Below are 11,473 nucleotides of genomic sequence, written 5' to 3'. Positions count from 1 at the left end.
GTGCACAATTAGAAGATTGGCAAAGCCAGATTTAAAACCCAAGTCATTTGACCTCAAACCTTTGTTAACCGCCCCCTTCCCCCACTTCCCTATGGTAGCTATAGCATAAACAAAGGAATGACGGTACACACAGATGAGAGAGAAAATCTATTTGATTGAAGTGAAGGCTTCTTGCCGAAGAGCATGGCTCATACAGTAACAGTAGCGTTAGATCCTGTCAGGCTAGGATAATAACTAACTTTTATTGAGCACTTACTATGTGCCAGTCACGATGCTAAACTCTTTATTTTATTTAATCCTCAAATTAACCTTATGAAGGGGATACTGTTATTATCCTAATTTTGCACTTGGAGAACCTGAGGTTATAAGTAATCTGTCTAGATTCACACAGGCAATGGAGGGCCGAACAAGAATGGGCTAAATGAAAATCTAATCTGTTTGACTTCAGAGTCTGCACTCTTGAAAAATGCTAGAAAATTAATGTTTTGTTAGTGTTCACAGTGTGCCAGGCAATGTGCTGGGCACTATACATGCATCGTCTCAGGTGAACTGAAGCTTAGGAAGGTTTAGTAACTAGTCCAAGGTCACCCAGTTTGGCAGGACTGGAATCTAACCCAGGTCGTCTGGTTCTGGAACCTGGACTCAGAACTCCCATGGTGTACTGTTTGCCAAAGCAGGGATTCTGGGAGTGAAGGGCTAAATACGCTTAAAAAAAAAAATATATATATATATATATATATATATATATATATATATATATATATATATTATTGATTTTTTACAGAGAGGAAGGGAGAAGGATAGAGAGCTAGAAACATCGGTGAGAGAGAAACATCAATCAGCTGCCTCCTGCACACCCCCCACCCAGGGAAGTGCCTGCAACCAATGTACATGTCCTTGACCGAAATCGAACCTGGGACCCTTCAGTCCTCAGACTGACACTCTATCCACTGAGCCAAACTGGTTTCGGCAAAATACACTTATCTTAACTCTTCCTCCTTCTCCCACTATCCTATCTAATAAAGACAGAATATGCTAATTGACCCTCATGCAGTCACAAAGATGGCAGCACCCACAGTCAAAAAGGAGGGAATATGCTAATTGACTGCCTACCTTTAAAGATGGTGGCACCCACAGCCAATAAGGAGGGAATATGCTAATTACTGCCTGCCTTTAAAGATGGTGGCGCCCACAGCCAATAAGGAGGGAATATGCTAATTGACTGCCACACCCTCAAAGATGGCAGTACCCACAGCCACAAAATGGCGGCACCCAGTCCCCTCAGCCCCACTGGGGTGGTAGTAGGCACATGGCAAGGCCTGGCCAGCCCCCAGGCAGGCCCAGCCTCTCCTTGCGCTTGCCTCAGAAGTCCCCCATTCCCCTCCGTTCCCCAGCTGCCCAGGGCTGGCCTGAGGCAAGGGCAAGACTTGGATGGTGGCACGGGCAAGACAAGTCACCCAGGGCTGCCTGAGACTCAGGTAACCAGGGCCGGCCAAGGTTTGCGCTGCCGGCAGTGGCAGCAGCAGAGGTGTGATGGAGTGTCGCCTTCCCCTGATCACTGGGTTGCCTCCTACCCCTGAGGGCTCCTGGACTGTGATAGGGACAGGCCAGGCTGAGGGACAACCCCCCTCCAGTGCATGAATTTTCATGCACTGGGCCTCTTGTATTACTTATATGCTCCATGCCTTTTAGTGGCTCCCCTATTACTTTAGGTCCTCATACTTTGGACCTAAAATCACTATTAAAGGAAAGCCTGGGGTAAATGTTTTTTGTTTGTTATGAATGAAGATAATGTGATTAAGACCTCATTTATTCATCAAATATTTAGTGAGCCCCTCCTAAGGGACTGGTCAGGGTGTTGGGAATATAAAGATATCCCCCCTCCCAAAAAAAAGTACTTATTTTCAAAGATTGCATAGTCTTGTGAAGATAATAAATACATGAACCAATGATTAAAATGCCGTGACAGAAGTAGGGACAGAGTAATATCAGAACATAGAGAAGGGGCTCAAAATAAACAGGAGGGTGTTGGTGGGAGTTGGGGACAATGCCCCAAAGAAAGTGACACTTCCATTAATTGATTTAATATATATATATATATATATATATATATATATATATATTGATTTTTTACAGAGAGGAAGGGAGAGGGATAGAAAGTCAGAAACATTGATGAAACAGAAACATCCATCAGCTGCCTCTTGCACACCCCCTTCTGGGGATGTGCCCACAACCAAGGAACATGTCCTTGACCAGAATCGAACCTGGGACCCTTGAGTCCGAAGGCTGACACTCTATCCACTGAGCCAAACCGGTTTTGGCGATTAATTGATTTTGAGTACAGATTTTCTTGTATGTTTTCAATACTTGGTAAGCTGTTTATGACATTTTGAAGCTGTTAGTTCAATGTGGTCAACACATTATCACTTAACTGCATTTTTTTCTCTTACACACACACACACACACACACACACACACACACACACATACACACACACACTGTGTCTTTCACACTTTTTACTTTCTCATTGAACACCTGCTCTCTTAAAAAGTCAACACAAAGCCAGTGGTTTGTGAAGACATCTGCTGCTTGAGGGCTTTTGCTGGTGATATCAAATATGCTGTTCTTAGGAAAAGCTTTGAATGTGTTCCTTATTTGACCAAAGCAGCAAACTCCGACAGTGACTCTCTGAGTTGAGAGTATCTCTCATCCCACGTGACTTTAAAAAACTATATATTTTATTGATTATTTTACAGAGAGGAAGAGAGAGGCATAGAGAGATAGAAACATCGATGAGAGAGAAACATCAATCAATGCCTTCTGCATACCCTCTTCTGGGGATGTGCCCGCAACGGAGGTACAAGCCCTTGACCAGAATTGAACCTTTGACCCTTCAGTCCACAGGCCAATGCTCTCTCCACTAAGCCAAACCAGCTAGGGCCCCACGTGACTTTTAACTAAGAGGTATTTCCAAGGTAATTTTATAAAATTCAGTTTTAAGTTTGATGAGTTTTGACAAATGTATACAGTTGTGTAACTGCCATTACATTCAATGTATAGAATAGCCTCAGCCAGTGTTGCTAAGTGGCTAGAGCATTGGCCTGCACATCCAGTGGTCACCGGTTTGATTCCTGGGCACGTACCTGGGTTGCAGGTTCAATTCCCAGGGCATGTGCTGGAGGCAACCAATTGATGTGTTTCTCTCCTTCCCGCTCCACTCTCTCTAAAAATCAATGGGAAAATATCCTTGGGTTAGGATTAACAACAATAAAAGGCATAGAATATTTACAAAACCTGAAAAATTCCCCTTGGGGGCTTTTTGCAGTCACTGGATTCAGTCAGAGTAGTGAGAGCTATAGTGACTTGCCATCAAATGGCTGGAAAGCATGACCAATCTAAGGACCCAACATTGATTGAGCTCTTTCTAGATGCCCTACTGAAGTATATGCATAGATTTATTTACACTCTTATAGGCCTCGGGGAGGAGGGGGGTATTATCTCCATTCTATAGAAGAGGAAACTAAGGCCCAGAGAAATGAAGTTACTTGCACAAGGTCATTGAGCTAGAAGTGGTGAAGCCAGAATTCCACCCAAATGATGTATCCCCCACTACCTTCTCACTGCTAATCTAGAGGAAAAGCTATAAAGAAATATGGGAAGCCAAACACAGAAAACCAGATAGTCTAATTTTATTTATATAAAGTTCTAGAAAAGGCAAAACTAGAGATCAAAAGCAGATGACTGGTTGGCAGGGGTGGGGGAGGGATTATCTGTAAAGGGGTCTGAGGGAGCTTTCTCAGGTTATGGAAGTACTAGAGGTCTGGTGGACAAAATTCTGGAACAAGGGTGAGGGGTGTAGAGGGGGTGAGTCCTTCGGTTGGGCCTGCACCCTCTCTAATCCGGCACCCCTCGGGGGATGTCTGACTGCTTCTCACAATCCAGAACTGCTGGCTCCTAACTGCTTGCCTGCCTGCCTGATGGCCCCTAACCACCTCTGCCTGAGTGTCTGATTACCCCTAACTGCTCCCCTACAGGCCTGATGGCCCCTAACTGCTCCCTTGCTGGCCTGATCGCTCCTTACCGCCTCTGCCTTGCCCCACACCTGAGATCCAGGATTCCCTCTTCCAGCCTGTGGCAGGCACCCAGGACCCAGGCTTCCCTCTCTCTGGCTGGCTGCAGGCATCCAGGACCCAGGCCGGCCACATTCGCAGGGGACCATGAGCAGGTGGCTTTGCCTGGACCATAGGCACAGCTGCTGGTGCCCGGGACGTGGGGCGGGCAGCTATTCCTCTCCCAGGCCACGGTCCCAGCCATTGCACTTGGGAATCACGAGGGGGGCAGCTTGTCCTCTCCTGGGCCACAGTCTGGCTGGTCTCCATTCCTCTCTTGAGAGCTCATTTGTGCCTGGCTGGTCCCCATTCCTCTCTTCTCAGTGTTGAGTTGTCTGAGCCATGATGGTGTGATGACCATTTGCATATTATCTCTTTATTATATAGGATTCTACATCTTTATTGTAATGGCAGTTATGCACATACATTTGCCCAAGCTCATCAAAATGTATAAGTGAAATGGATTTTTATTATATGCAGATTATACGTCAATAGAGCTAATTTTTTAAAAAATTTTAAATGAAAAAAAAAATAGAGAAAGACCTTGGAACCATCTCTTTATGTAGAAGTCACAGCAACATGGTCACCTTTAAAAATGTAACTTGTCACATCAATTAATAAAACTATAGAAACATTTTTTATGTAACTTAATGCTACAATTAAAAAAATATTTTTATTGAGTTCAGAGAGGAAGGAAGAGGGAGAGAGAGAGAGAAAATCAATGATGAGAGAAATTCATTGATCGGTTGCCTCCTACATGCTCCACACTGGGGATCAGCTTGCAAGCAGGGCATGTGCCCTGACTAGGAATCAAACTGTGACCTCCTGATTTATAGGTCAACACTCAACCACTGAGTCATGCTGGTCAGATTAACATTTTTTGTTGTTGTTGTTGTTAATCTTCTCTCAAATATATTTTCCCATTGATTTTTAGAGAGAGTAGAAGGGAGGGAGAGAGACAAAGAGAAAGAAATATCGATGTGAGAGAAAACTTTAATTGGTTGCCTCTAGCACGTGCCCTGACCAGGGCCTGCATGCAACTGTGAGGTATGTACCCTTGACCAGAATCGAATCTGGGACCCTTCAGCCAATGGGCCCAGCCGGTACTTTATCCACTGAGCCAAGCCTGCTAGGGCGATGCTAAAAAATTTTCTAATCTGGCAAAAAGAAATTAGTGCTCACTATAACTTTGAAATTAAGTCAACAAACTATTTTCTTGCACTAAATGAATAATTTAGTATACATTTCTGAATTTTTTGCAAACATCTGGTGAATAGGGGTCTGATTAAGCATGATGCAAAAAGAGCTTGCAAGTCGGACTGTTTACTAACATTTCAATTTCTATGCCTCATTTATTAGACTTGGAATAAAAAGGTGAGAGGGCTGTTTGGGATTGTCTTTAACCTTGATGATATTTCCACTGAAGCAGCATAATGGCTCTTAATTGCTTAAGTGAAGAGAACATGTTGACGTGTCCTTCTTTGCCTAAGAGCTTAGTGCCTAAACCATTATGCTAATTCAAGCATTATATACACCAAAGTATTTATGGGACTGACACAAGTGATGTTGCAGGTAAAGGGCTGTGAAATGGTCTGTAAACAGAGAGAATTGATTTGAGGCCCGAAAGCAGTGCTGTTAAAAGTCACAGCCATTGAACAGCCAACCCTACAATTTCTATCCAGATTGTCAAACTGGGTCAGACAGTGTCAGCAGGACTGCCATTAGAGATCAGATGGGTGGTTCAATAATATGTAAACCAACCACATAAACAGGTAGTTCTCATGGTAGAGGTCCACACCCGTCTGTGTGTGTGTGTGTGTGTGTGTGTGTGTGAATTTTCACTATGGAAACTTCACAGTGCCATATTTAGTCAAATGCTAGTGTGGTGTTTTTTGTTGTTTTTTTTGACAAAGAAAAACTTCTAGCAGGCACAAGTTAAACAAGGCAGCAACAATCAACGTAACATCCAGGCAGAATGAATCTGAAACCATATAAAAAGAAGGGACAATCAGATCCTTGCCCTTGACCTTCCAGGCTTCGAACATCACGTGTTTTTTTAATATATATATATATATATATATATATATATATATATATATATATATATATATATTTTACAAAGAGGAAGGAAGAGAGATAGAGAGCTAGAAACGTTGATGAGAGAGAAACATCGACCAGCTGCCTCTTGCACACCCCCTACAGGGGATGTGCTTGCAACCAATGTACATGCCCTTGACCGGGACCTTTCAGTCCTCAGACCGACGCTCTACCACTGAGCCAAACCGGTTTCGGCCACTTGTTTTTTTATGTGTATCTTTCTTTAATAGGACTGTACATTTTTTGAGCCAACTTCAGAATAATGATGTAAGGCTCCTGTCACCTGCATTATGACCAGGCTTCACTTCGGACATTAAAATATATATAATTGATTTCTTTAAAAACTAGGTTCTATTTATACAGTCTTCAAAATTACAACTGGATGTGATTTAGTTCCATCCCTGCTTTAAATGTTGAAAACCAGAATTATCTACTTGTTTAGTTGGATTTTAGAAGACTAATGAAAAATGTCCTCCCATCCCAGCTCAAGGACAGAGGAAAAGACCACAGTTTCCTTTCTTCTCTTTTCCAAAATAAGACAAAGCAAAACAAACAAAAATCTGTGAACATAAGAGGAGCAGGGGATGATGATGAAGACCACGGACTTTGAGTGTGAACCCCTACTCTGCCACTGACTGACTTATGGCAAGTTATGCGACCTCCCTATGCCTTAGTTTCTTCCTCTGTAAAATGGGGTGTTTACCTCACAGACTTACCGTGGGGATAAATTTGTAAAAAGTGCCTGGCATTCAAAAGTGTTAAACATGACCCATACATTGGCCTCATAAACTTTTGATTTAATGCCGGATATAATTTTCATCTAAGCACAACTTTTTCTATTCTCGGGGTTCACAGAGATTATTAGCATTCTGGTTTACTGGGTATGTGAGGTATTTAAAAAACCAAACAGCTCACTGTCCACTCTTTTCTCCTTGTTTACCCCAGTGAAGGTTTTCTGACATAGGGTCAGGCTCTGCCTCACGAGCACATCCTTCCCATTGGGTTTTCCTATTGGTGCTGCTCCCACGCACTCGCCACGAGTGGAATGAAGTGACGTCCTGACCTAATTCGAACGGATCGGTTCAATTTTTCAGGCCCTTTTTTCTTGGACAAGACCCTGTAAGGATGCTTCTCCTCTTATTAGATTGACACCTTATGTAAATTTGTTGCCATTCCTGCCGAGACTGGTTTGGCTCAATGATAGAGCGTAGATCTGCGGACTGAAAGGTCCCAGGTTCGATTCCAGTCAAGGGCATGTACAGTGGTTTCGAGCACATCCCCAGTAGGGTGTGTGCAGGAGGCAGCTAGTCGATGTTTCTCTCTCGTGGGTGTTTCTAGCTCTCTATCCCTCTTCCTTCCTCTCTATAAAAAAAAAAAAAAATCAATAAATTTGTTGCCATTCCAAGCCAAGCTTTTGGTACAGAGCTCTGCTTACATTGATTAAGTTTTAATTAAAACATCTTTTTCTAGGTATATACCTGCTCAGGAAAATTTGATGGATTTCAGAATCATGAATGATTGTATTTAAACTTGACACAGTATGAAATCGAGATATGGTTTAACCATCATACCATTTTACTGTCCTTTTAACTGTCTTCCTTTAGATTGTGCATTAATAAAAAGATAAGATTTTAATTTAATTTTATCAGTTAACTAGTCAGTTCTAGGTATGAACTACATTATGGTATTTTCTTTTTTTTAATATATTTTATTGATTTTTTACAGAGTGGAAGGGAGAGAGAGATAGAGAGCTAGAAATGTCAATGAGAGAGAAACATTGACCAGCTGCCTCTTGCACACCCCCTACCGGGGATGTGCCCACAACCAACGTACATGCCCTTGACCCGAATCAAACCTGGGACCCTTCAGTCCGCAGACCGAAGCTCTACCACTGAGCCAAACCGGTTTCGGCTATTATGGTATTTTCTAAGAGCTTGACATGTGGGATCATATTAGGGGTTATACAGTTTATACTACAAACGTTCTGTGTTAAAATTTCTAATATGTTACTAATGTATACTTTAGAAAGTATTTTTAAATGCATGTATAATATCCCTTCATTGTAGGCAAATATTTTTTTTCTAATGCCTGTCACAATATTTTTAAACTAGGGGTTCCTTTGAACCTTTGAACACACATATGTTTGTTTCAGGGATGCTGTTAAGTCTGGCTGGAGAGAAAATAGAATATCAGGACCACCAGAGATAATCTCCAGAGGATATTTGCTTTCAATCCTTCTCATAGGCCGGGCTGCCCCCAATAATTCCAGAGCAGTAGAAATCTAACTTATTTATTAACGTATCTAAAAATTTCACAGCCTCACATAGCAACCCATTCAGAGATTCCATAATCCAGGCCAGCAATTCTTCAATAAATTTTAAACCTGGTTCCAAAGAACAACATAGATTGTGCCCCTCCTGTCCTATGGGCAAAGTCACAGAGGTGTACAAACTGCTGGAGCTGGTTTCTGGTCCCTTAGGCCACAGAGAAAAAAAGCCTTTAAGTCTATCCGGGATGAGAAATAGATTTCAGCACGAGTGTCCATTCTGATGGATTAGTGTAGTGCCTGGGACAAGGTGTTTAAGGACCCGAGGCTCTGTCCTGGATCAGCAGGAAATCGTGCCATGATCTATTAGCAATGCCTGCCATGGTGAAGCGCTGGAAGATAGAAGCATGGGCAGCAACTTCTCTGGTTGAAGTTACTTGAAGGCTAGAAAACCAATACCAGTTTAGGTTAATACAAAGCAGATGTTTTCTTTTACCTGCATTACATTTTAAGATTTTCATATAATTTGGAGAATATCCTGGGTGCTCTTTTTAGTTTTTTTTTCCTGAAAAAAAAAAATCAGAATTTCTTCTGAGAGCCTGCAACTTTTACTTTTCTGAACAACTATAATATATTGAGCACCTACTGTGTGTTAGGCATGTATAGGTAAGAATCAATGGGCTATTTTATTTGTTCAAAATATCTTTTTAAAAAAATATATTTTATTGATTTTTTACAGAGAGGAAGAGAGAGGGATAGAGAGTTAGAAACATCGATGAGAGAGAACCATTGATCAGCTGCCTCTTGCACACCCCCTACTGGGGATGTGCCTGTAACCAAGGTACATGCCCTTGACCAGAATCAAACCTGGGACCTTTCAGTCTGCAGGCTGACACTCTATCCCCTGAGCCAAACCGGTTTTGGTTCAAAATATCTTTATTAAACAAGTTAAAACATATGAAACTCCCTTAAAATTCCCAGAAATGTTTCATGCTCAATACAACTGAATTATCATCCTCCCTCCCTTTATGGTTTTTTTTTTGTTTTTTGTTTTTTTGTTTTAAATATGCAGGATTGGGCTCTTAGCATCCCTTCACCCCTTTTGCAAGAGGAAACATGGAAACACCTGATCTGGGAGTTGAGAGGTCTGGTCTCCTTTCCTGGTTCCAACACTAACAAGCAGTGGGGCCTTGGGCAAGTCCCTGCACGGGCCTGAGCCTCCATTCCCTCTCTATTGGGGCCACTGCTGGCCCCTGGGGTGTTGTGAGGCTGGCCATGTGGCAAAGGGAAGCACCAGAAACCAGAAAACATCGTATGTCTTGCTCTCTGTAGTATCAGCTTGGAGCTTTACGTATTGTTTAAATCTGAACAAAAGATAAACACAGGGCTGGGGAAAGAGGTCACACCAAATATTATCTAAAATATTTCTACCTTACATTTTAAAGTCTTACAAATATGGGGGAGAGGGGAAGCAAGGACTTGGCCCAAGTCTGGATGCATTAAGCGTTAAGCAGGCTGGAGTTCTAATGTGGCTTCTGCCACTTACAGATTCTTCAGAAAGTTACCTCTGATGAACTTCTGTTTCCATATCTGTACAATAGGAATAGCAATAGCACCTACCTAAAGAGATTGTATGTTGGATTAAATAATGTTGAAAAATATAATGAGATTTAAATACAACTTACCTATTATTACATTGGTTGGCAATGCTATGTGGGTAACACACAGGAATGTGACGTTTTATTTTTTTATAATTATAACTAGAGGCCCAATGCATGAAATTCAGGCAAAAGTAGGCCTTCGCAGCCACAGTGTCTGCCTGGATCCCTCCCTCACAGCCACTGTGGCTGCTTCCATCCTGCAGGTGCAGCCCTGACTTTGTCCAGTCTAATTAGCATATTACTCTTTTATTATTATAGACAATTCCTTACATTTGTTAACGATAACTATCTGCCATTACATAGCTTTCCAACACCTTGCACAGTCAGCATTTTGGAGACACCTGGTAAATAATACCATTTTCTCATTAAATCCTCATAGAGACTTTGCAAGCTGCACATACCTACCTCAGGGAGGACACTGAGACCTAGAGGGTCGAGTGACTTGCCCAAGATTACGGAGCTGAGAAGCGGCCAAGCCTGGACCAGGGCCTGAGTACAGACCTTCTGACTTTGGTGTTGGTAAAATACTCTTTCCTGATGACACCGGCACTCTCCACTCGCCTCACTGTAACGTATTCTTTCAATGGTTTGTGTTCTTGAACATTTATTGTTGAATGTTAGCTGCAACACAAAACTCAAGGGAAAAGGGCACAGAGTTCAAAGCCAAAAAGGAAAAATGTCTCATAGCAACCCAGTGAATTAAACTATGTAATAATTTATTTTTCTTGTTCTATTTTTTTTTTGAAAAGACAATTCCAATTTAGCCTGAAAGTTAAAAACAACTGAAACCAAACAAACAAAAAAAGGACATCTATCTAATAGGTGTGAGACAGTAAATTGTCCTCATCATTTATTTCTGAATATTTAACATATAGGCCGAGAAATAATAAAAGATCCTGGTCTCCTAGCACCTCCCTCTCATCTACCCCTTCTTTTTTCTTTTCAACCGTCTTCACACCAGAGCAAATATTCACATGAATACGATGAGTAGAATTAGAGACAGACTGTTGTCTCTACCTTAATTGTCAAGGTGATGGTATTGCTGGCATTCAGGGAAGACCACCCTCTGATTCTGACATGGTGATCAGATCCCATTACCCTACGAGCGGCTCATTTCTATGGGTCTACCCGAGTCTGTCACCCAGACATACACATTTCTCCCATGGACTCCCGTGGAAATCACTCACTCCAGAGGTGCAAATAAAGACTGAGCGAGGCGCCCGAGAAAGCCAAGGGTGTGGAAAATCCCAGCCTTGGAGGAATTCATCTGGTTCCATCTTCATTTGCTTTCTCCCTTGGCTGTGTCTACACTCTTCAACTGAAGCTTTTTTTTTTTTTT

This window comes from Pipistrellus hanaki, assembly GCF_964339955.1.
Source record: "Pipistrellus hanaki genome assembly, chromosome: 2".
Lineage (NCBI taxonomy): Eukaryota > Metazoa > Chordata > Mammalia > Chiroptera > Vespertilionidae > Pipistrellus > Pipistrellus hanaki.
This window is presented reverse-complemented; position numbering follows the sequence as displayed.